At 39.4% G+C, this 23,867-nt stretch overlaps 1 protein-coding gene across 2 annotated transcripts in view; it reads left to right on the forward strand.

Annotated features, from left to right (window-relative positions):
- The window catches only part of WAC (WW domain containing adaptor with coiled-coil), a 114,325-nt gene that overhangs the window by 18,680 nt on the left and 71,778 nt on the right, over window positions 1-23,867 (forward strand). The gene's annotated exons all lie outside the window — the stretch shown is intronic.

The following is a 23,867-nucleotide window of genomic DNA, read 5'->3' on the forward strand; positions in this document are numbered from 1 at the left end:
GGAGTTAATGACACAATGGTATTGGAACACTGTTTGCTTTTTAAAATTACTGTGCTTTAAGAGTAGAAGTGCACTTTAAGACCAGAATCACCCTGGTATATCATCTGCCCATATCTCAGAAGCAGCATACCAAAAAGAGGTAGAAAAGAAGGTGTGAACATGATTATATGAAAATAATAGATATTGATAGATGTCTTTACATGAAACGGATTTAATTAGTACTTACAATCTGTTATTTTTAATTTGCTTCGGTAGCTTTAAACTGAAATTCTTCCTTGTCAAAATTTTGCTGGTCAGAAAGTGTTCATCCAAATTTTATTAAAATGATACTTTTGAAATTAGCTTCATGAAGAAAACCTCATGTATTTTGATAATCTCTGGTCAAAATATTCTTGATGCTGCTCCTTCAATGGCACTACTACAGAAATTTTTTTTTTTTCATAAAAGTAATGGGAAATTTGTTAAAATGAGTATCTACAAGGGTATGGATTGTAAATTTTGATTTGAATCTGGCAAAATCTAGTTTCAGTACAGTTAATCTCTAACATCTGAGCTCTATGACTCGAGTTCAGTGTTGGTTTCCCCCCCCCCCCCAAAAAAAAAAAACAAGCTCTTTGGATTTGTCACTAGCCAAAATTGATGCTTTTGGTGACAGTTGTAATAACTCCTGATCTAGAACAGTGGTTCTCAACCTTTCAGGACTATCCCTTATAATGAGAGGCTGCTGAATTGGAATTAATTTGTAAACTGGATACAATTAACTTAGGCTTGAATAAAGACTGGGAGTGGATGTGTCATTACACAAAGTAAAATTATTTCCCCATGTTTATTCCCTCCCCACCCCCAACTGTTCCTCACATATTCTTGTCAACTGCTGGAAATGGCCCACCTTATCTCCCCCCCTCCACCTGCTCTCCTGCTGGTAATAGCTCACCTTACCTGATCACTCTTGTTACAGTGTGTATGGTAAAACCCATTGTTTCATGTTCTCTGTGTATATAAAATCTCCCCACTGTATTTTCCACTGAATGCATCCCATGAAGTGAGTTGTAGCTCACGAAAGCTTATGCTCAAATAAATGTGTTAGTCTCTAAGGTGCCACAAGTCCTCCTTTTCTTTTTGCAGATACAGACTAACACAACTGCTACTCTGTTTCCTCTAACAGTTGATATATACAATACTCTGCAGCTAATCTAGGTTCTGGCACTCTTACATTTTACACTACAACATAATAGTCTGCTCCAGTCAACGGACAGCTGGCATGACCAGAAACTGTCAAACTGTTCATGTGATTTATAGCTTTTATAGTTTTTTTGTTGTTGTTGTTTGTTGTTGTTGTTGAAGAATTGCCACTTTTAGGCATCCGATGAAGTGAGCTGTAGCTCACCAAAGCTTGTGCTCAAATAAATTTGTTAGTCTCTAAGGTGCCACAAATCCTCCTTTTCTTTTTGCGGATACAGACTAACACGGCTGCTACTCTGAAACCTGATTTTTCTTGCGTACCGCAAGTTTCATCTCACTTAAAAGCTACTTGCTTACAAAATCAGACATGAAAATACAAGAGTCACAGCACACTGTAACTGAAAAATTGCTTACTTTCTCATTTTTACCATATAATTATAAAATAAATGGATTGGAATATAAATATTATAGTTGAGCCTGTTTTTCATTTGTGAGCCTTGTCTGAAGTCCAAGCCCCACCACCAGGGATGAAGCATATGACTTAACTTCATGTGGCCCCCTGTGGCATGGGGCCCTGAGCCATTGCCCTACTTGCCACCACCTACTGCTGGCCCTGCACTTGCAACCTCCCTAGATCTCAGCCAAAACCACCCTGGGGGCTGCAACCTCCAGGTTGAGAAACGCTGATATAGATGAGTTGAGTACTCCCTTGAAGACCTTTGAGTACCCCTAGGCGTACATATACTCCTGGTTGAGAACCACTGTTCTAGAAGACTTTTAAGGAGCAATAGTTACAGTTCAGTCCTTTCTCTCCAGCTTGGTTTGTAACCTTACATCCTTAAATACCATATAATTTCACATCTTTAGAAGAATCAGCTTTTTTATGCATCAAGGTTTCATCCTTCTAGAAAGATAGGTATGCCTCTGATGTCACTAATGTTACTGAATCATAGTAGTGATTAACATCTATAGAAAAAAGAAGAAAACTTGATGGGATTCTGCCCTGCTGATGCAAACATGAGCATTTACTCTTACATTCTGTACAGACCTATTCACTCTCAAACAAAGAAAAATCATTTGAAAAAGTGCTCACTTTTGAAGAAATACATAATCAAAATGTAGGACTTTTTCTTTTTCTTTTTTTTCTTTTTTTTTTTTTTAAAGCAAAACAGTAAGTTAGCTGTTTTGTGTTCATGAAGACTTGGACATAAGTAAGAATTCACTTTGAAATCTGTTGTGCTGTTCAATTTTTTTGTTTCTTGTGACTGTATTCTTCTTATAATCATATATCATGACTTGCTCCAGAAGCCACATATCACCTTTGAATTCCTATGGATGTTAATTCAAGTCTGTTTAGCCGAGTGGATGAAGTTTCCCTAGTTAAGTATAGCATTACACGAGCAATTATGTAGATAGTTTATAAGGGGTTTACATTAAAATCCTTTCACTCCTTTTAAAATTCAACCTCTCCTGCTTGACTTACTTTGGAAAAAAAAAATATTTTTCAGGCATTTTTGAATTAGAACAATACAAACAAAGCAACGTTTTAATGGCCAACTAACATTTGTTTTAATGATCAACAGCTATTTTGCGTGGTCTTTAGAGGGCCATTTACTCTGTCTAGAAAGTAATTGACACTTAAAATGTCCAGTGAATGTTCCACCACAGCATCCATTTTGAAACTGAAACATTTCACAATATCTTTAATCACTAATTTAATTGAATAAGAAATGGTGATGAAACATGGTTTCTTCATTATTAAACATCATTATAGATTTCATCTTGTGAGAACTGTTTTCTGCTATTCATACAGCAATTCCAAGACCTCTGTCTAATATGGAGAGAAGGAAAATACTACTTGATGTATTTAGCATACTTCATATATTACGGAGCTTGGAAACTTTATTAGTGATCAATTCCCTCTTCAGTTTTCATATTTCTTTATAAGACTGTAAAGCTACAGTAAATATACAAACCAGTACATATACAAATGAGTTTTTGGATCAATAAATTGCGAGCAAGGGATATTGTACTTGAGAATTGAGGAAGAATGTCTTATTATGCTGGAATCTTGAAAGAAGATGCCAGTGTTACTACTACCAACAGCCAGTGGCTCATCTTTAAGTGCAACAGGTTGATGTCTCCTGGCATGGGATTTCCTACAAATTGAGAAATTGGTTTGATTGTAGTGTTGAATTTGACTTGGTTCTTTCTAAATCATTAATTTTCCTTAAGTGTCTTAGATGATTTCATCATTCCTTATTATATATGGGTACTTTAAAGTTTTCATAAAAGTGAAGAGCTATATAATTGTGTTATGGGTTTAAATTATAGAAATGATTGGGAAGCCCATCTAGTTCATAAAATCTGGCAAAATATTCCTCTTGTGGCTTTGTGTTTTTAGATTTCGACAGGCAATCCTCATAGCTCTCAATACCTTTCAGTTCAAAATGTAATCTGTTGCTACATGTGGCCCAGATTCAGCGCTTCATTGAATATTTACTGATAGACACTAACAAATCAGTTTGCAAATAATTATTTCTTTATTGCAGTCCTCTCTGGACTCCAGTGTTTCAGTGAAATTCAGTTTGATTTCTCCGTTTTAAGACTGTTTGTCTGCTGTTGGACAAAACCTGATAAGCCTGTAGCTGTACCACTGCAAGCTGTGATATTGTCTGATCTCATAAGCTAAGCAGAGTTGGTTCTTGTCAGTACTTGAGTAAAAATTCCAAAGAAAAATATAACTGTTTTGCTGCTGTTACTGAACCAATAACCAGCATAGTTTCGGGGTGCACTCAGTGGTGGCAGCTGACATCTTTTTAATGGATGTAAAATGGAGGGCCTGACCACTTGAAGTGCTTGTGGCTCATTTTATAGGACTAAAGATGTAGAATGTCCTGATTTTATTCTGATTTTACTTATTGCATGTTACCATCCTAGGCCTTCATCCTGCAAGCACTTATGCATGTGCTTAAGTTTATTAGCAGGGGTAGTCCCAGTGACGTCAATGGTAGTAAAGTTACAAATGTGTAAATATCTGGAAGATTGGGGCCCTAGCTTGTAATCTGAGTGCTGACTTTTTTTAGTCTCTCTGTACAAATGTTGAACAACCACCTAAATTTCCTCGATTCAGTAAACTAGGGCCCGTGATCCTGAGTGAAGCATCTGTATACTATTTCACATGCAGTTAAGGTTACTTACCATGGAGTTAAGGCAGCAGGCCCTCAACAATCTGCTGTGCTCCCCATGCTGTTCCCAAATATGAGTTTAATTCCTCCAGCTCAGTTGAAAAACTAGGGCGTATGGAGCTAAGGTCCCCCTTGCACGTACATTAGAATCCTACTAAACACCAAAACAAATGCTAAAAAAAATCAGGAAATGCAGACTAAGGGCATGTCTACACTTGTGTGTAGATCGGCTGAGCTGCGATTGATGCAGTGGTGTCGATTTAGTGGATCTGGTGAAGAACTGCTAAGTTGGTGGTAGAGTGCTTTCCCATCAACTTCTGTACTTCAGCTCCCCGAGAAGGGTAAGATAAGTCGATGGGGAGCATCTCCTATCAACACACCACAGAGTAGTTGACCTAAGTTATGTCAACTTCAGTTACATACACTACTTCAGTTACGTAAATTAACTTAGGTTGACTTACAGCTGTAGTGTAGACCAGTCTTTAGGGTGTTGCTTTCCACACTGTGCTACATCATTTTACACTCTTAGGACATGTAGTTACTCATCCGTCAGCCTGTCTGTCCAAGGTGACCTCTTCCAACAAGCAGCAAGTATCCTCCAATCAGTAGTGCTGCAGAGAGTACAGTGAAGGTCTGTTGGAGTGCATGAATAGGAGTGCTGATTGGTATGGAGAATATGGCCGGTTTTCTTGTGTAGGAATAGGGTACTCTCAGTGTGACAGCACTCCGCTGTTCCTCCCTGTGTAGCTTGCCACGCTGTAACAATGGGTTACTTTTGGGGCTGTATCTTGGGAACCTCTTGACCAGATAGACCCAAATTTGCATCACAAACTCTACTGTCTACCCCCAGCTGGCACACCAGTTTTCAGACTTGTCTTATGATGAAAGTGAATTTCAGAGCATTTTTAAAATTCAGCATCAAACAGTTTTTAACCTTAATTATGAGTAAAGCTACGATTTAGTCATGGGTAGTTATAGTTCAAGTTATGGACAGGTCACAGGCAATAAACAAAAATTCACGACCTGTGACCTGTCCATGACTTGAACTATAAATACCCATGACTAAATTGCAGCTGGAGGGCCACTGCTCTGGGGGACCTGGGCCCAGATGCTGCTGGGGAGGGAGTGGGGTCAGCAGCACCAGCTGCTGGGGGCCACCCAAGTGGCTGGCTGTGAAGCCACTACAGCAGTGGCCGGTGTGGCTGTCCCCAGGGCCGCCTGAGCAGCTGCCCCTGGGATCAGCCACACTGGCTGCTGCAGAAGTCACAGAATCTGTGACTTCCGTGATCTCCGTGACACAGACTGAGCCCTAATTATGAGGCATCACTCAAGTAAATAAGTGGGATAGTAGCATACATGCTATTATATAACAACTATACTCCTAGTATAGTCTCCCGTTATAGATCAGTTTGGGAACCTCTGAGATATAAGGTAAAAATACTGGTTGAAATTTTCAAATGGACTAGTCAATTTTTTGGGTGGCCACCTTTAAGGGACCTGACTTTCAGAAAGTGGGCACCCAACCTCTGAAAAGCAGACTCCTTAATGGTGTCTCAAATTAGATACTGTAAATTGCTAGTCACTGAAAATTTAAGCCACTAACTACAGTTTTAAGCTTATTTTTCAGCATTTTCTTACATTTATTCCCTGATTCACTTGGGTTTATTGAAGAAGCCATTTTCTTTACAATATGGAAATTGAAGTACTAGTGCACTACCAGTTGAGGAAACAGAAATTTGTGTCAGATTTAACAAAAGCTGCTTTCATTGACTGCCTGCTGATTTTTTTTTTTTTTTAAATTAATGTAGATACCCTTGTGTTTGTCTGAACTTCTCTGTTTATCTGTTCAAGCATTCATTCATAAAATGCCTTCCTACTTAAAATGTTATATGAAGTCTTGCTCTTGGGGCATGTTTTGATCACATTATTTTTAGAGAACTGGTTCTCATCTTTGATATAAGATTATAAAGCAAATTCATTTCATATACTCTTCGGCACTACTAGAACTTGAAGCCCTGCTTTCTAAATGCTTTGTTTTTGGTTAGGTCTGGTCTGTATTAGGAAATTAGGAGTGTGGATTTTTCAGACCCCTAAGTGACATAAATACACCCAACTAAGTGATGAAGTTAAATTGACTCAACGTCTGGTGTAAACAGCTCTCGGTTGACGGGAGAATTCTCCTTTCGACCAGTTACTGCCTTGGAGAGGTGGAGGACTGCGCCAATGGAAGAAGCCTTCCCATCAGCATAGGTAGCATCTTCACTGAAGCACTACAGCAATGCAGCATCACGTTTTAAATGTAGACAAGTTCTTATTCATGTTTTGTAATAGTAGTTTGGGTGCTGTGTTGGAGGCAGAATTAGAGTAGCTAAAAAAATTGGAAAGTTTGTAGAGAAAGATGTTTTAAACATGCAAAAACAAATATTAGCGAAGAAATACATGTGGAAGCCTCAGCTGTTCAACTTCTGTAGCTTGCTGTGCTGTAGTTAAGGTAAACTGTTGAATCAGTTTTTATTTTTTCTACCCATCTAGTTTGGTTCTCTTATCCCACCAAGAAATATGGAATCTGAGTCTCCTAAATGAGCAGCTTTATTAGACATTTTTCATTTTTTCTCTCATCTCAGAATGGTATGTTTCCATGAGGAGAGCTTTGTGTTTGTTGAATTATAGAGCACAGATTTCCATTGCATTTTTACCTGGTAGGAGTGAAGTTTAATTAAACTAGACTCTTACTAGGGTGTTGTGCCTAACCTAGCTCCTGTCCACACACACAACCTCTGACCCAAGTTTGCTGCTTTTAAACTGGGCTAGCTAGCCTATCCTGGGGTATAGGCTAAAGCCTGCATGCTCCTTACACTTGAACTGATTGATAAACTGCCCATTTTGCAGTAAGCAAAAAGGCTAAACCATTTGAGTGCTGATAGTCCTTCAGTGCCTTCTCCCAATTCCCCCTTGTGCCCAGAAGGACAAAGTTCTGCCACAGTTCACTAAGAGAAGACAGCCTGCTGCAAACATGGGGTCTGTGATGAGAACTTGGCAGGCATGTGTGTCTGTGTTTGTGAGAAGATAGGACTTAGCTCACTTTGCTTTCTGTCCTACAAAATGGCACTTGCTAGAGGCTGGGTAAGATTTAGCTCTTTTATGTTAACTTCAGTCGTAAAATAAGCAAATATTTTGATAGAAGTTAAGATTAATATGTGTGACAGGGTCCTGCTGGATGGCTACAGGAGAATAATAGAAGGTAGATATATTAGCCCCAGGTTAAGTACGTCCCTTTTCCCTGGTAAGGTAACAGGGAAGGTTCCAGAACAATCAGGAACCTTCTGGAGACAAATAAGACAGACAGGCTGATTAGAACACCTGCAGCCAATCAAGAAGCTGCTGGTCAGACACAGGAGGAGTTGTCCTGGACTGTGGGTTCACGAAAAGGGCCAAACTGAGGGCTGCTGTGAAGCTCCAAGGCGAGCAAATCTGCCAATAAGCGCAAGACCCACCAAGGTAGAGGAGGAACTTTTTCACATATGATAGACTTAAATTTCTTGTAATAAAGATCTTCCATTTATATTTAGTACTTTCATCCCAAAGCACTTTACATATTGAAGATGATATGCAACTATGCAGAAAAATCACTTCATTCACCTCTGGAACACAAGCATCTCTGAGATGAGAAGTTTCAGTTAGCAGTGTTCAGTGGCCCTCCTCAACAAGTTAGGAAATGTAGGACAGGAAGTAAAAAAAATACATTTTTCCAAATGAAATTATAGGGGAAATTTTAGGTAGGTAGAATGTAATTATGTGAGTTGAATTTGATCAGGACTCCTGAATTAACATCCTGTTCTTACGAATGTAAATTTAGACTCTTTGAAGAAATGCATGATTTTTGGACGTTAAACTTTCTGGAATTTATTGGTCTATGTCCCGTAACAGCTTTCAGATGTAGCAAAGATACATAACAATCAATAACTGTGGAGTCATTAGTGTACTGTTGGTCTGTGTACCAGGGCATTCTTGTCAATTAATTGTGTTTGTCCAAGCCCCTTTTGGGATGGGTTGAGACATTGCCCCTTTTATTGACTCCAGGTTCCTTGTATTATATCCTTCCATTATAGCTGTAGCCGCTCAGATTTTTTGTCGGTTTTTCTTTTTCTTTTTTTTTTCTGTTGTCACTTTAAAAATATTTTTTCCTCTGTTCTTTCACATGACTTGCTTTCACTCCATTGTCTTGTCTTGTAGCTCTGATCTCCCCCTGCCCTATTGTTCCATTCACCAGAATTCTTTTGGTATGGTGGGACTAAACTGAGGGCCACAAAAGTAGATAAAAGAAGCTCATGCTGGTGGGCTGCTGCCTGAACTTGCAGCCCTATATAACCTTGTTTACATTGGTAAACTATATCAGAGTGAAAATGTTAACATGAAGGGGACAAAGTACGACAGTGGTCATTGCAGAGGGAAAGCTCTGAACTTTGATTTCATACTATACAAAATAAGAACTTCTGCATGTACAAGCAGTCAATTTGAGAGAATTACTTTGCAGACCTTGCCATTGTAATTCATGTCTGTCACATTATGCAATAATTTAGCTTTAAATTTACAAGTAGAAGGCGGGTTGGGGAGCTATGCTTGAAAACCACCTGTAAAGTTTGGCTGAATAATGCACAACTAATCTCAAGTACAGTTTCCAGCTGTGAACACAAACATGAGTGCCTCATGCTCTGCATTAGCTACACATTTGCTTTCAAGTGCTAGTCTGCATGTTAATTACAGCATATAAAGTTCTTAATTGCATTGGGCTGCAGCTAATAGACTGATTGCTGCTGTCCCATCAGAATGCTGGTGATGATCTAAGGTTTTTCTGGCAAATGGACTTACTTTTGTAATCTGGTCACTTTGGTTGTCTATCAGAACAGTAATTTGAAAAGTCAAATTAAACATAAGCTTTTAATACTTAAGCTTGTTTCATGTAGAATCTGAATTTATCATGGAGGGAATTGAATAGTTATATAAGATGCATTTATGTTGTCAACACTAACATTTGTGAAACACTGGAAATTGCGGGTAGGGCAGCATAGTGTTGACACATCAAAATAACACAGTTATACTTTACGTTACTCAGATATTAAATTTGGTATAATCTTCCTTATTAAGGAAGATTTGAAGCCTAATTTCCAGTCTGTCACTGAATTCAGTGGTGGACTGCTGCAGAAGCAAAAGAATTCTGATGTAGAATTTACCTTCAGCTTGTGGGCTGTTGCCTTAGTAACTAAAACTTGCTTTATAGAAATACATTTATTAAAAAAACTGTAAATAAACTGTCGTGTTGACTGTGGATATACTATATATCTAAACATATTTCCTCCTTTGGATACAGTTTTACAGTATTTTATTATCGAGGATGCAGATAGCACATAGAGTTTCTATTGTGACCTTCTGTTTCCAAATACTTATACCTGTCTTCAGCGTTACCTAGTGGTCTCCACATTTTTCCATGCTTGGACTTTCCAAATTTTTTTTTTTGAGAATTTGAGTAAAATTCCTCGATCAGTTTTCAGTTGAAAGGTAATGAGTAAGGGACTGCGAAGTGTCATTAAAAAGTGTATTGCCTCAGTGTTGACTGACTTTTTAAAGAAACCGCATAACAAAAATTCTAATGTGCAGGGTAGGAGTAGCCAGAGAGTAGAAGGGGATTTTAAGTTCTGCAGTGCCTGTGACTAGTGAAGGTTCTCAGAGCCTGTACAGGCACATAGACATTACCAACTTTGTTAACTAGCTAAACTGTTAATATTTTTGGAAAGCCATGTACTACTTTTACTATAGATTGTGTACAGATCAAGTTTCAGAGTTCAGTCTTTTGAGTTTCCCTTCTGGAGAAAAAGATTACAGCAGTGTTTTACAGTGGTAGAAAACCATTTCAACCCTGTCAGCTCAAATGTGCTGTTGGTTGTTGCTTAAACTTTTTAAAAATTGATTTTGGACAGATCAGAGTATGGAAAATTCCTGTGGAAAAGGTGAAATGTTGGTAAGTCATGACCAAATGAAAACAGTGTCATAGAGAGACTGACTCCTCTAAATGAAGGAGGTCCAGGTCCCCTGGTGCCTGAATGGTTGCTGCCAGTTTGGCCCATTAAGAAGGTATAGCAGGACCTGGGGCCCATAAACCATCAGGGGAAAATTGAGAGCGGGAAAGTCCCTGAAGGGAGTCAGGAAAGAGAGTTCTGGTGACAGAGTCAGTGGGAAAACTGCTGGATGGGGTCTCTGGGGAAGGCTGCAGAGAGCAGAAAACTCTCTGCAATCCTTCCCTGGGAAGAGGGGAGGGATTATTTGAAAGCCAGTTGAGGGGCTAGCCAGCTGTCCTTTCTGAGCCAAGGATAGAGAGGGCTGAAGACTCAGAGCAGCAGATGGAGATACCTGCTATGTCTCAAAGCTAGAGAACTGGAGCCAGAGGGCTAGAGGGGGCTGTGTTGGAGAGCTGAGGCTGTATTTGATGTATTCCCTGGATTATGATGAAGGGATTTGTTATGTGCGTAGGGTTTTTTCTGTAATAAATTAACTCCATAAGGGTTATTTGCACTGCTTGGATTGTTTCAGGAAAATCTCAGAGGGGAAACTGAGGCAGGCACACCTGTCACCCTGAAGCCTGCAAGCAGAGGGCACTTCAGGCAGGGGGTGCCTTATGACAAGTAAATTTCTAATGGAAAACAAATGTTAGTAATGAGAAATGTAATAAGAAACATGTTCATCGTTTATGAGTTGGACACTTTCTTCTTCTTATTGTGAGGTAAAGCATTATATACTCGTTGGGGTGAAGAATGGGGGGAGGAAAAGTAAAGATAATACTTTACTTCTCCCAAGCCCCAGTTGTCTTTCTACTTATTTTTCCTTCTCTCTTAAGATCACTACTGGAATAATATATTGTGCTGTAGTAAGCTGGTCTCAGAATGACATGGACAAGATCATATGGTTTTAATCTTCTTTCAGCACTCTCATCTGGTAGTCAAGGGCAGCAACTGTGATAGGATATTCTAGAGCAGGGGTTGTCAAACTTCAATGCACTGCAACCCCCTTCTGATTTAAAAAAATAAATAAATAAATAAAATAAATTACTTCATGTCCCCATAATGGGGGGACCGAAGCCTGAGCCCACCTGAGCCCCACTGCCCTGGGTCTGGGGGCCAAAGCCTAAGCCTCACTGCTTGGCGGGGTGGGCGGGGCAAAGCTAAAGTTCAAGGTGCTTCAACCCCAGGCAAGGGTTCCTGCAACCTGAGCCATGCTGCCCAGGGCCCCAGCAAGTCTAAGCCTTCCCTGGCAATCCTATTCAAAGGGGGGTCGCAACCCACTTTGGGTCCTGACCCACAGTTTGAGAACCGCTGTCCTAGACTGTACTCCTCATCTGATCAAGATAATGGTGGAATGGGTTGTCTGGCTGGTAATACTATTAGGGGTTCCATTAGAAAATGTGTGATGGAGATAAATCTTGCACTGTGTAATAGCATCGAGATATGATAGCATGTTATTGGAAAAAGAGAGAAGAGGTCCCATCCAATCTTACTTCATGGTTTACTAAGATAGAATACTGTTAATGAAAAAATTTACAAATTTTCTCTCCTCTGTTTATCCCCTCTTTTCCTCATTGTAATTAGGATTATATAGCTATAAGGACATTTGTTTAGGCTATACAATGTGACTCAGAACTTTGGCCATCAAGCCATCACCCACTATTCTTATTTTGTAGTTTGACAAGAGATTAAAGGCTTTTTCTCTATTTTTCTCTATATAAACTAAGGAAGAAAGAGCATCTCTCCTGTGACCACTGTCACATCTTGTCAGTGATCTGAATGTTTTTGTCTGTAATACTCTCAGGAATATATCCATAGCTTTGCTTTGTTGACATCAACCTTTTTGTTTCTCTTTGCAAAGTATTCATGATTTTTCAATGTATTTAATAAAAATAAGAGGTAATGTTAATAATATAGGAGGAAATGCAGAGTCTCAAACTGGCAGTCTTCAGCAGTTCTGTGTTTTCCCACAGATATTTGTTGGTGCTAAAAGCCGTAGAGTTAGTAACATTGCTCTCCTCCATTGAAGTACTTAACCTGTGGTGCCTTTTGTGAGTAAAATTAATTGCACATTTCGAGTCAGCTTTTCTTATAGTAGATGCCACGGATGTGTTGAAACAGTATTGCAGAGAGTTGCTAGCACTGAACTCCATCTGCTGTTTTAATCTAAAAGAAGGAAGAAATAGTGAATGAAGATGTGGGGAAGATTTGGAGAGTGACAGAGGGAGTTGATCTCCGTACTCTTTTTTTTTTTTTTTTTTTTTAAATCTTAAATTTCACTTTCGAAGTTGAGATACTAGAAGTCTCAATTTGTTTTAAAATTGTTATTTTGGGGAGCATTTTGTGAGTCATGTAAACTTGCAAGTATGTTAACGATTTCTGTTCCATTTAAAAAAAACAATTTTCTTCATTTCTAAAAAAATAAAAATTACAAATGGAAATACTTGATACCTGTATGAGTAACGCTAGGCTGTTTTTATTTTAACAGAAGGAGAGCTCCAAAAAGCTTTCAAATACTAGAATTCCTTTGCCATACAATGTTAACCCAAAAAAAAAAGGCTTCTTGGGCTTATTGTATTAAATGTGCATGTTCCGTTTTATGTAATGTCGCTTCAGATGGTTTGCAGAAGTGTAGCTTGACGCTGTTTTTGTCAGAAATGAATACTTAGAAGAATACCATAGTGAATGAGAAATTCGTTCAAATGTGACATGCATTTTATGTAGACGTTAGTAAGCATTTCTGAGACTCCCCTACTGTTGCTAGCTAATATTACGTAACTTGCATATTCTGCTTTGTATCTGGCAGTCAAGAATGATGTGTCAATGGCAGAAGACCCCAGAAGGGTAGATATGTAAAATCAGTGCCATTTCTGTGAAGTATTTTGGATTCCAAATAACAGATTGTATAAAAGTCTTGGGAAAAAATTTGAAAAATACCGTTTTTAGACTTTTCTTTGTTATAGTATTTTTTTCTTAGCGGGCTTGTTTTTAAACTTCTGTTCTGTAAAGGCAGTTAGTTTTATAATTGAACTATACTTTCCTGTTCTGTATGTGAGTGGGTTCAGAATATTTCAGATCAAAAACAGGAATGTTAAATTTCCGCACCACTGATTAGTTGGGTTTCACCTATTCAGAAGGCACAATGGGCATAACTGTTTCAAGTGCCTGTTCCTTCTCTCTAATTACTGGATGAATTACATGCTGCATTTTGTTTTGGTCTTTTTCATTTTTAAACAAAATATACAACTGTCATATCAACTCCTGTGATCACTTAATTATTTCAGTTCTCCCTTTGAGGCCTCATGTTTTTCTCGGCAATTGACTTTCTTTTTTCTTTTAGAAGGAAGTTTATAGATTTGAAATAATTCAGTACTCTAAAGCACTGCTGTATATGTATGCACCTTTTTTTTTCTCCATGGGAAAATACAGAATTCTAAGCTCCTTGGGCAGGAGGGACTGTCTTTTTGTTCTCTATTTACAGCACCTAGAGAGTTGCGGACCTGGTCCTTGACTAGGACTCCTAGGTGCTATGGTAAAACCAATCATAAAAATGTTGTTCTGCCTCATTGAGAACCATGTGTATCTGGTGGTGAGATTAGCTGTAGGGCGGTAAGTTTTTTGACTACCACTTTAGACTATGCTTAGCATCCTGTAAAGCTTCTAGACCAGGGGTGGGCAAACTATGGCCCGGGCAAACTACGGCCCGGGGACCGCATCCCGCCCTCCAGATATTTTAATCTGGCCCTCGAGCTCCCACCGGGGAGCAGGGTCTGGAGCTTGCCCCGCTCTAGCTAGAGAGTGGGGTTGGGGGCCTGCCCCGCTCCACGCGGCTGCTGGAAGCAATGGCATGTTCCCCCTCTGGCTCCTACATGTAGGGGCAGCCAGGGGTGCTCCGCATGCTGCCCCTGCCTCGAGCATGCCAACTGAACTGCAGCCAGTGGGAGCTGCAGGGGCGGCGCCTAGCCACGCCTCTGCATAGGAGCTGGAGGGGGGACATACTGCTGCTTCTGGGAGCTGCTTGAGGTAAGTACCACCCGGAGGCCACATCCCTGACCCCCTCCTGTGCCCCAACCCCAGTCCCAGCCCTGATCCCTCTCCCGCCCTCCATTCCAGCCTGGAGAAATCTCCTGCAACCCCATATCCCCAGCCCCACCCCAGAGCCTGCACCCCGAGCTGGAGCCCTATCCCCCCCCCCCCCGCACCCTTGCCCCAGTCCGGAGCCCCCTCCTGCACCCCTAACTCCTCATTTCTGGCCCCACCCTGGAGCCCACACCCCTAGCTGAGCCCTCACCCCAACACCCATTTTTGTGAGCATTCATAGCCCGCCATACAATTTCCATACCCAGATATGGTCCTCGGACCAAAAAGTTTGCCCATTCCAGTTCTAGACGGTACAGTTCAAACTGGTGCAAAAGATTTCCACAAAGGTTACATGCTGGAAAGCTAGATCCCACATATAGTGGTTCACTTAGGTGGTGATCCAACTGGATCAGCTCCATAATGGCACTTCATTGTAGCCAGAGATGCAGGATGTGTAGAGTATGGGTCCCGATGTGTAACCTGGTATATAGCGAGACTCTTTATCACAGATAAAAAGCTGAACCTCTGTAAAATGCAGAATGAGTCTGGGATTGGTAGTAGATACCTTTTTGCCACATTGTATACATATGTCCTAATAAAATATTTATTTGTAGGTGTATTAAAATTCTCATTTGGTCAAAGGAACGAATTGGTGAAGTGTGTACCACTTGTTTGAGGAAATTTAGAAGTTCATAATCTTAGATGAGGTATTCTGAGCACAGCAACATTATATCAACCTACATTCAAGAGTTAATGTTACCTCTGGATAATAGGAATTCCAAGTACTGTAATTGTCTTTTCCAGCTGCTGTTGTTCCATTGCTTGAGGTTACATTATTCAGTTTACAACTTCTCAGTTGGTTTCTCTGGAAATGGTTTGTTATTGTAGATGACTTCAAATGAAGAAATAGAAACTAATGTTTCATTGGTCATCTCTCCTATTTTCACACACACCCCCCCTCAAAAATTCCTGTTTCTGTGGTGGATGACCTTAGTGAAACATCATTCTTAGTATTCTTTAAATGTCATTTAAGCGCAGTATTAAGTAGATATTATATTGAGAGAGAATCTGACTGAAGGTGTTTTTTGTGTGTTGCTGGCTGTTTTACCTGTTAAGGGACAGCTAGCAGCATTGTTATACCTACTATTGTGGGACAACAAGAAGTGAATTTTTTTACCTCTAAGTCTCCCTCCAGGAATTCAGCTTGGGAAGATGAGGGACGTAAGAAAATATGTAGTAGCTCATGTGAAGGGAATCCATGAGTCCAAGTGGATTCAATGCTATAGGTGCACTGAACCTGATCTTTTTCTAGGGCGGGGAGTGGGAAGGTGCTTTCTATCTGTTACCTGTGGCAGAAGCATCACTCCATACCTAATCTTCTCACTGCAAATGGATCAAGAAGAGGAGCAGGTGAGAGTGGGTACAACTTAGTTATCCCTGGTGATATCTACACCTATTCTGTTAGTGATGACAGCTGAGTAAAAGGCAGGGTCTAGAAACAAAATGACACCTTGTATTAATCTCGTAAATGTAAGTAATGAGGGGGAGGAGGACCCTATTCAGTTTGTGTTTCAGTAATGGCCTCGTATTATGAAATACTGAAATGCATGTGTATTTGTGTAATGGTGATAGGTGAGACATAGGACCACATTTTAAGATCTTTAAATACGAACAGCCTGTTATATTAGTGTCCACAATAAATTTTTAAAAAGAGTGGGGAAGAGTAAATTAACAGAGTTTGAGATATAAGCAGCATTGTTTAAAATAGTTTTGTTTTTCATATGTTAGTGGGTATTTAAAGTAGTTTAATAGTGCATATGTTTGAAATAAATAACCAAGTTCTTTTACGATTTCTTTCCTATGGATACTACTTCCAATTAATTTACTCCAATTAGGGGGGACTAATTTAAAATAAGGTCACACATCATTATTAAAATAAGCAATTTAATTCAATAGTGTAGTTTTTTTTTTAAAAAAGCAATGATTTCAGTAATGTTTTAAACTGTTAAAAGTAAATTCGTTTTGGCTAATACTAGAGTCAAAACAACTTATTCACTAAAAAGTGTAGGCAAGGCTGTATATTGTCATAGGTGGTGTTTTGACAGAACATTCTCTTTTATGCTGACAGAGTGTAACTTCGTGTGTCATATAAACCATAGATGTTTTCGGTTTCTGCTAAAACGATCATCAGTGAAATAACTAACTGACCTTAATTGCTGTCATTAGGCTTCGGAGTGTGAACATTTCCATTGAAATGAAAGGGAGCAGTTCACGGTTTTTGAGGTTTTTCAGACTTTCTACAGACTAAGCCATTCATCATTGTATTGGTTATATTAATTTCTTGTTTCAAAGTTTATCTTCAGAACAATAAGGGTTAGACTATAACCCTTGTGGGGAGGGATAGCTCAGAGGTTTGAGCATTGGCCTGCTAAACCCAGGGTTGTGAGTTCAATCCTTGAGGGGACCATTTAGGGATCTGGGGCAAAAATTGGGGATTGGTCCTGCTTTGAGCAGGGGGTTGGACTAGATGACCTCCTGAGGTCCCTTCCAACCCTGATATTCTATGAATCTAGAACTTTGATTTAAAATGAAAGTTTATATTCTGAAGTCCATTTCTTCAGCTATTTATCCATTTGTACAGCATTTGTGGTGGTGTATAATTTTATTTGGGGCTTCAGCCTAGGCTGCTTATCGTGCCAATATTTCTATTTGATAACATGTGCGGGCCTTGTTCAAGCAATGACTTACCTTAACAAATTACTTTTTCTTCAGATTTCATTTTTTGGAAGGGAAAGTGGATGTTACTGTACAGATTTATTATTAATTTATCAGAATACAATATGTAAGATATTTTATTAGAATTAAACTTAAAGTTCCTAAAGCAACAGTGTGCAATTGAACTTTTCTCTTACTATCTTTTTATATTCGGAACACTATCATTTGAAAAACGTACTACAACTACTTCCTTATCCCCAGGGAGAGCTATGTCTGCCATACCATCTGATGATCAGCTTTGTGTTATGCATACAAGTGAAATGGGAGGAAATAAAATATCCAGACAGTGTGGTATTTCTTTGTCAACTTTGTTATCAGCAGCACTGTTTTCATAGCATTAATTCTTGCTATCAGGCTCTGTATCAGATACACTAATTATATTTGATTCCTGATCCTATTTGGCACTGCCAGTAGATACAGGAACATCTCCAAAATATTCCCAAATCCATCTTTCTAGAGAGCTAGGCACACAGAAAATTCCCCTATCCACATACACACAAAAAAACTTGTGCACTAGTTTATTGGTGATAAGAGTAGCATTAAAATTACCTGGAAGTTTCCTGCAAAACCGATATTAAAAATAACTCTGTTCCACCTTATAAATTTCACTGTCTACAAAGGAGAAAAAAAAAAGTTAAACTGTAAATTATAATCTTCATCACAACATATAATACCTTCAGCATGCATTAGTTAACTTATTATGTTTGGGGCTCTAAGACTTCTCAGTTTCTATTATGTGCCTTTTTTTCAGCCAGAGGTTAAAAAAAAAAAGACAAAATGTTTGTACTTTTTCACTAAATAGACAAGAAGGGGCAAATCCTTTATCAAGCTTGAGTGAAACTTACTTGGGACAGGCTATGGCCTAGTAGGGTAGAGTCCTCCTTCCACAGGCTGCTTTGTAGATGCTTCTACAGTTCTATCCTGTATGTGCTTCCTTCCTTCCTCTGAGGAGTCTTGACCCGTGGATCCATTTAGTTATCATTCAAATCAGCACTGCCAAAGAATCTTTTACACTGCAGAATTTGGAACATAGCATCCATACGGCATGTTACACAAAGTTATTTGGTGGCCTAGAATTTCAGAATACCACCCACACGCTATATAGAGGAACCCTTTGCATCTGAAGAAAGGATGGTGCTGCCCTAAAATTGTCTGAGATCACAAGTACAGGCTTAAAAATTGTCTTCTCTTTTGGGGTTTCCTCTACCACCCATCACAGTAATATCTAAGCACTATCCAGTTTTATTGGGTCATGTTTATAGTGATCTATGTGAGCTGTACAATTTGTTTCTTCAGTCTACTTGAATGAATATTACATAGTTAGGATGATCCATGCTAACATTAAATTGATTTTTGTTCTTTTAAATGTGTGTACATTTTAGAAAGCTTAACCATAGCAAAAGAAAAGGAATACTTGTGGCACCTTAGAGACTAACAAATTTATTTGAGCATAAGTTTTCATGAGCTACAGCTCACTTCATCGGATGCTTTCATGGAAAACCCTGGCAGTTGGTTAAAACTAGACTTATTGTAAAAAACAAAACTAAAAAACCCCCCAAAACTTGAGTTTATTTTTTTATAAATTTGTATATACACCATGCCGCCAATACAGTTGCCTTTCATGTGCCTGTCCCTCTAGTTACTTTCAGGACAATGATGGAATCTACTTTTTGTTTTAAGGGTTCAGATTTAGTGAACTACTGATATTCTCCCTTTATTTCCCATTACCCTGAAAAGCTTTCTGTCAGTTACGTATTGTCTAGAGGAAGATTCAGTGTTGCGTCATGCTTTGACCATAGGAGAACCTCCTTGAAAAAGATCCCAAGTGGACCTATACCCCATGTTGTCCTTGGGTACATAAAAGTATATTATAGAGTTTATTAGAGTAATAAGGCTACCCAGTACAAAGTCATCTTTAACATTTTTATTGCCTTTTGGCTGTTTACAGTTTATTTAGGAACATAAAAGCGGCCATACTGGGTCAGACCAAAGTTTATCTTACCCAGTATCCTGTCTTCTGACAGAGGGAATGAACAGAACAGGTAATCATGAAGTGATCCATTCTCTGTCGTCCAATCACAGCTTCTGGCAAACAGAGGCTACGGACACCATCCCTGCCCATCCTGGCTAATAGCCATTGATGGACCTATCCTCCATGAACGTATCTAGTTATTTTTTGAACCCTGTTATAGTCTTGGCCTTCACAACATCCTCTGGCAAAGAGCTCCACAGACTGATTGTGTGTTGTGTGAAGAAATACTTCCTTTTGTTTTAAGCCTGCTGCTTATTAATTTCATTTGGTGACCCCTAGTTCTTGTGTTATGAGAAGGAATAAATAACACTTATATACTTTCGCCACACCAGTCATGATTTTATAGACCTCTGTCATATCACCCCATCGTCATCTTTTTTTTTGAAAAGTCCCAGGCTTATTAATCTCTGCTCATATGGAAGCCGTTCCATACCCCTAATAGTTTTTGATGTCCTTTTCTGAACCTTTTCCAATTCTAGTATATTTTTTTTTTTAGATGGGGCAACCACATCTGCACACGCTATTCAAGATGTGGGTGTGCCATGGATTTATATAGGGGTAAGATGATATTTTCGGTCTGACTGACTATTCCTTTCTTAATGATTCCCAACATTGTTTGCTTTTTTGACTGCACATTTAGTGGATGTTTTCAGAGAACTATCCACAATGACTCCAAGATCTCTTTCTTGAGTGGGAACAGCTCATTTAGACCCCATCATTTTATATGTATAGTTGGGATTGTTTTCCAATGTGCATTACTTTGCATTTATCAACATTGAATTTCATCTGCCATTTTGTTGCCCCGTCACCCAGTTTTGAGAGTTCCTTTTGTAGCTCGTCACAGTCTGCCTGGGACTTAGCTATCTTGAGTAGTTTTGTATCATCTGCAAATGTTGCCATTTCACTGTTTACCCCTTTTTCCAGATAATTTATGAATAAGTTGAATAGGACTGGTCCCAGTACAGACCCCTGGGGGACACCACTATTTACCCCTCTCTTTTCCGAAAACTGACCATTTATTCCTACCCTTTGTTTCCTATCTTTTAACCAGTTACCAGTCCATGAGAGGACTGTCCCTCTTATCCTATGACTGCTTACTTTGCTTAGGAGCCTTTGGTGAGGGACCTTGTCAAAGGCTTTCTGAAAATCTAAGTACACTGTATTCATTGGATCCTCCTTGTCTACATGCTTTTTTACCCCTTCAAAGAATTTCAGTGGATTTTGACTTTTTGTTACTGGAAACGAATTTATTTGTTACTCTGTGGTTCTTGGGATAATGTATTTGGAAATCTCATTGGCCTGTTAGTTTCTGGGAGTGTACTAAATGGTAGTTGAATTTTCCTAAAGTATAGTCATGCATTCCTATGACAAAAGCTTCATGACATGTAAGTACTGCTTTAGAACACCAGTTAGCTGTAAGGGTTTGACGAAGTTGTAATGAATTGATAGATATCTGTGTTTGTTCTTATGAATATTTTGTGGCGTGGTTTCCCTGTTTAATTTTTGTATTGCTGCCTACTTGAATTCAAAGGGTTAAGTCAGACTCAAGCTTGGGGCCGGCCTAGTCAGGAAACAGCCAAGGACTCAGGCCTGGCCTACACCTAAAAATTAGATCAACGTAGCTACGTTACTCACGGTTGTGAAAAATTTCCCGCCCCGTACGACATAGTTATGGCACCCTAACCGCTGCTGTAAACACAGCTAGCTTGACAGAAGAATTGTTCCATTGACCTAGCTGCCATCTCTCAGAGAGGTGAGTTTAACTACATCCATGGAAAAACCTCTTCCATCGATGTAGGAAATGTCCACACACTATAGCGGCACAGTTGCAGTAGCTGTGAAAGTGTGGAAATACCCATTGTCTACACTATCCCTAACTCCCAACTGCTGGAGCCTTTCCCCTCCTCAGGAAAACACTAGCAGAAGAGAGGCTCTGCCAGCTTCCCACTACCTCCCCCTATCAGAGCCCTTCACAGACACATGTGGCTGCACACTACAGTGTGGGCACAGCTAGCTTTTCACTGTGGCATGTAGCTTTACATACCCTACACATCACCAAAAGTGGTGTGTGTGTACATATAGCCTTAAGTAAGACAGCTTCAGGCATCACCTTCAGAGCTGCTAAGAGAATAATGGAAGTACTACTTCCAGGCATCAGCAAAGTGAACAGGTTTTGTTTCATCAAGTTTGAGATACTAAAGATCAAAAGACGGCATACAACATAACTGGATGTGTTCACTTGTCACGGGGGTGACCCCTGAACTAGCTAACATTTTAAAAGATGCTAAACTGTCTACAGTAGGTGCAGAATCATGTTTAAATGGTGGTTGTTTTTTATTAAAACCACCTTTTCTGTAATCTAGACACAGATTGTAGGTGTAGAGGTAGAAATAGTTGATTATTTTATCTGCAAAGACTCTCATAGGTGGGATTGATCAGTAGGCAAATATGGTTTGAGATTTTGGATCAGAGAAAACAGTTCAATTTTCTTAAAATCAATACCTGTTACCTAGAAGTAATGTGGAGTTCAGGGGTGCAGGACTTTCCATGAGGATGCTGCCCCAGCAGCACCCTTCTTCTTGGCATGCTCCATCATTTCTTGTTGGTCTTAGCTTGTAGTTGTCTGAAATGGAGTTTCCACACTCGCGTTGCAGCAGAGGAATGGAAAGCTTCTCTTTCTCATCACCCTGTTATTCCTGGATAATAGTGGTAGAGGAAGGGTGTGCCAATCTCCTCTGATCTTTTGGCAGAAAAAGGAAATAGAAGGAGCTTCCTAGTTTCCCTCCTTTGACCCAACAAAATTTGCTGCTTATAGCTTTACCAAATAGAGCTAAATTTACAAAAGTTTGGTCCATTTCAGTACCACTACCACAATGTTTTCTGAGCAATAGTAAAACTAAGTTTAATCTAAATTTGTATGCTGCTGGTTAGGAATGCTATGGGCAGCTACAGTAGGCACTCAGACAGTCCTTTGCTTGTGGAGATAGATGGTAAAGGATGATGGAAATATGAGGCTTTCTTCTTCTCCTTCTCCCTATTACCACATGATCCTGCTCTGTGGTACTCCCAAGCAGTATCATAGTAAATTTACAAGAATTTCTTTAGTTTTGCTATTGCTTATTTCAAGTGGAGCATTTGCAGGCTTTTCTGTTAATGGGAAGATTCAAACTATAACAGTGGTGATTCTTAAGTAAAGACAAGCCCTTTAACAGCGAGATGTCACTTTTTGAGAGTTGGCTCCTACGGTCTTTCTTTTTAATGTAGAGCTATAGACAGGTAACTTACTCTTTTGGACTTCTCTAAATTCTCAATGTTTTCCTTTTTGGGGGGGCAGCTCCAATTACTCTGCAAAATGAGAACCTTAATTATTGTAAATTAATATAACAACAAATATAAATTAAAAGTTAAGCAGAATGCAATGTTCCTACACTAAGACTATGCAAACTCAGCAGGTAAGCTAAATCTTGCAGTTAATCTTTTGCTTTTTATCAGGGGTAACTTCTTGATGTTTTTTAGTCTTTGCTTTAGTATTAAAACTGAGACGCTCCCTGTTAGCTTTCCTTGCATATCTGGTTAAACGTGATACTTCGCTTATCTGTGACAGCACTTCAGTTGATTCGGTTTGTTTTCTGTTTTTGTTTTGCTTCTTTGGAGATGTGAAGGCCTTTACCATTTTAAACAGAATTTCATATTTTTGATCAGTGTAAAAACTGTATTTCACAGGAACATCTTCAAGTAAGCTTGTTAGCTGTATGCCATTATTATTCAGATTTTCTGTCTTTTGGCAGAGCACAAAGCATTGACACTAGTGTGTTACTAATTTAACGAGGATTTTGTTGCATTGTCAGTAAGTTCAGTAAGGACATGTCTACTCTAAGGAAAAAGGTGTGTTTTTACAATGATTTACCTCACATGTTTTAAATTTATAACATATGCCATGTCTTCACTACAAACTTACATCGACTCATGGAGATGCCATAATTAGCACATTGTGCGTTTGCATACTTGGCTCCTTGCGTTGGCGGTGCGTGTACTCACCAGGAGTGCTTGTATCAATGCAGAATGTAGTGCACCGTGCATAGCTATCTTAGTGTGCAACTCACCACCATCCAGCATACTGTCTTTTGGGAAGTTTTGGCAGTGTATAATGGAGCTGAAATGAGTAGTGCAAAGTTGACTGGAAGCATGGAGTCAACTTGCCAGTTTGTAACTGTCTCCATCCCATAATGTCATCTGTATCCCATCATTTTCAAGCCTTTTTTTTCAAGACTCCACAAATCCATATGGCCCACCTCACTGTCTGCCATCTCCGACAGAAGCATGGAGTCTGCACTGCTCTGCACTATCGTCGTGAGCATTGAAAGCACAGGAAAACAAGCACTAACTGGTGGGATTGCATCATAATACAGGCTTTGGATGTCAAGCAGTGGCTGCAGAACTTTTGGAAGTGTGAGGCCATGTTCCTGAATCTGTGTGCCAACTTTGCCCCAGCTCTGCAGCGTAGGGACACCAAAATCAGAGCTGCACTGTGACAGTGGAGAATCAAGTGGCAAGTGC

This window comes from Eretmochelys imbricata, chromosome 2 (genome assembly GCF_965152235.1).
Source record: "Eretmochelys imbricata isolate rEreImb1 chromosome 2, rEreImb1.hap1, whole genome shotgun sequence".
NCBI classification, from domain to species: Eukaryota; Metazoa; Chordata; order Testudines; family Cheloniidae; genus Eretmochelys; species Eretmochelys imbricata.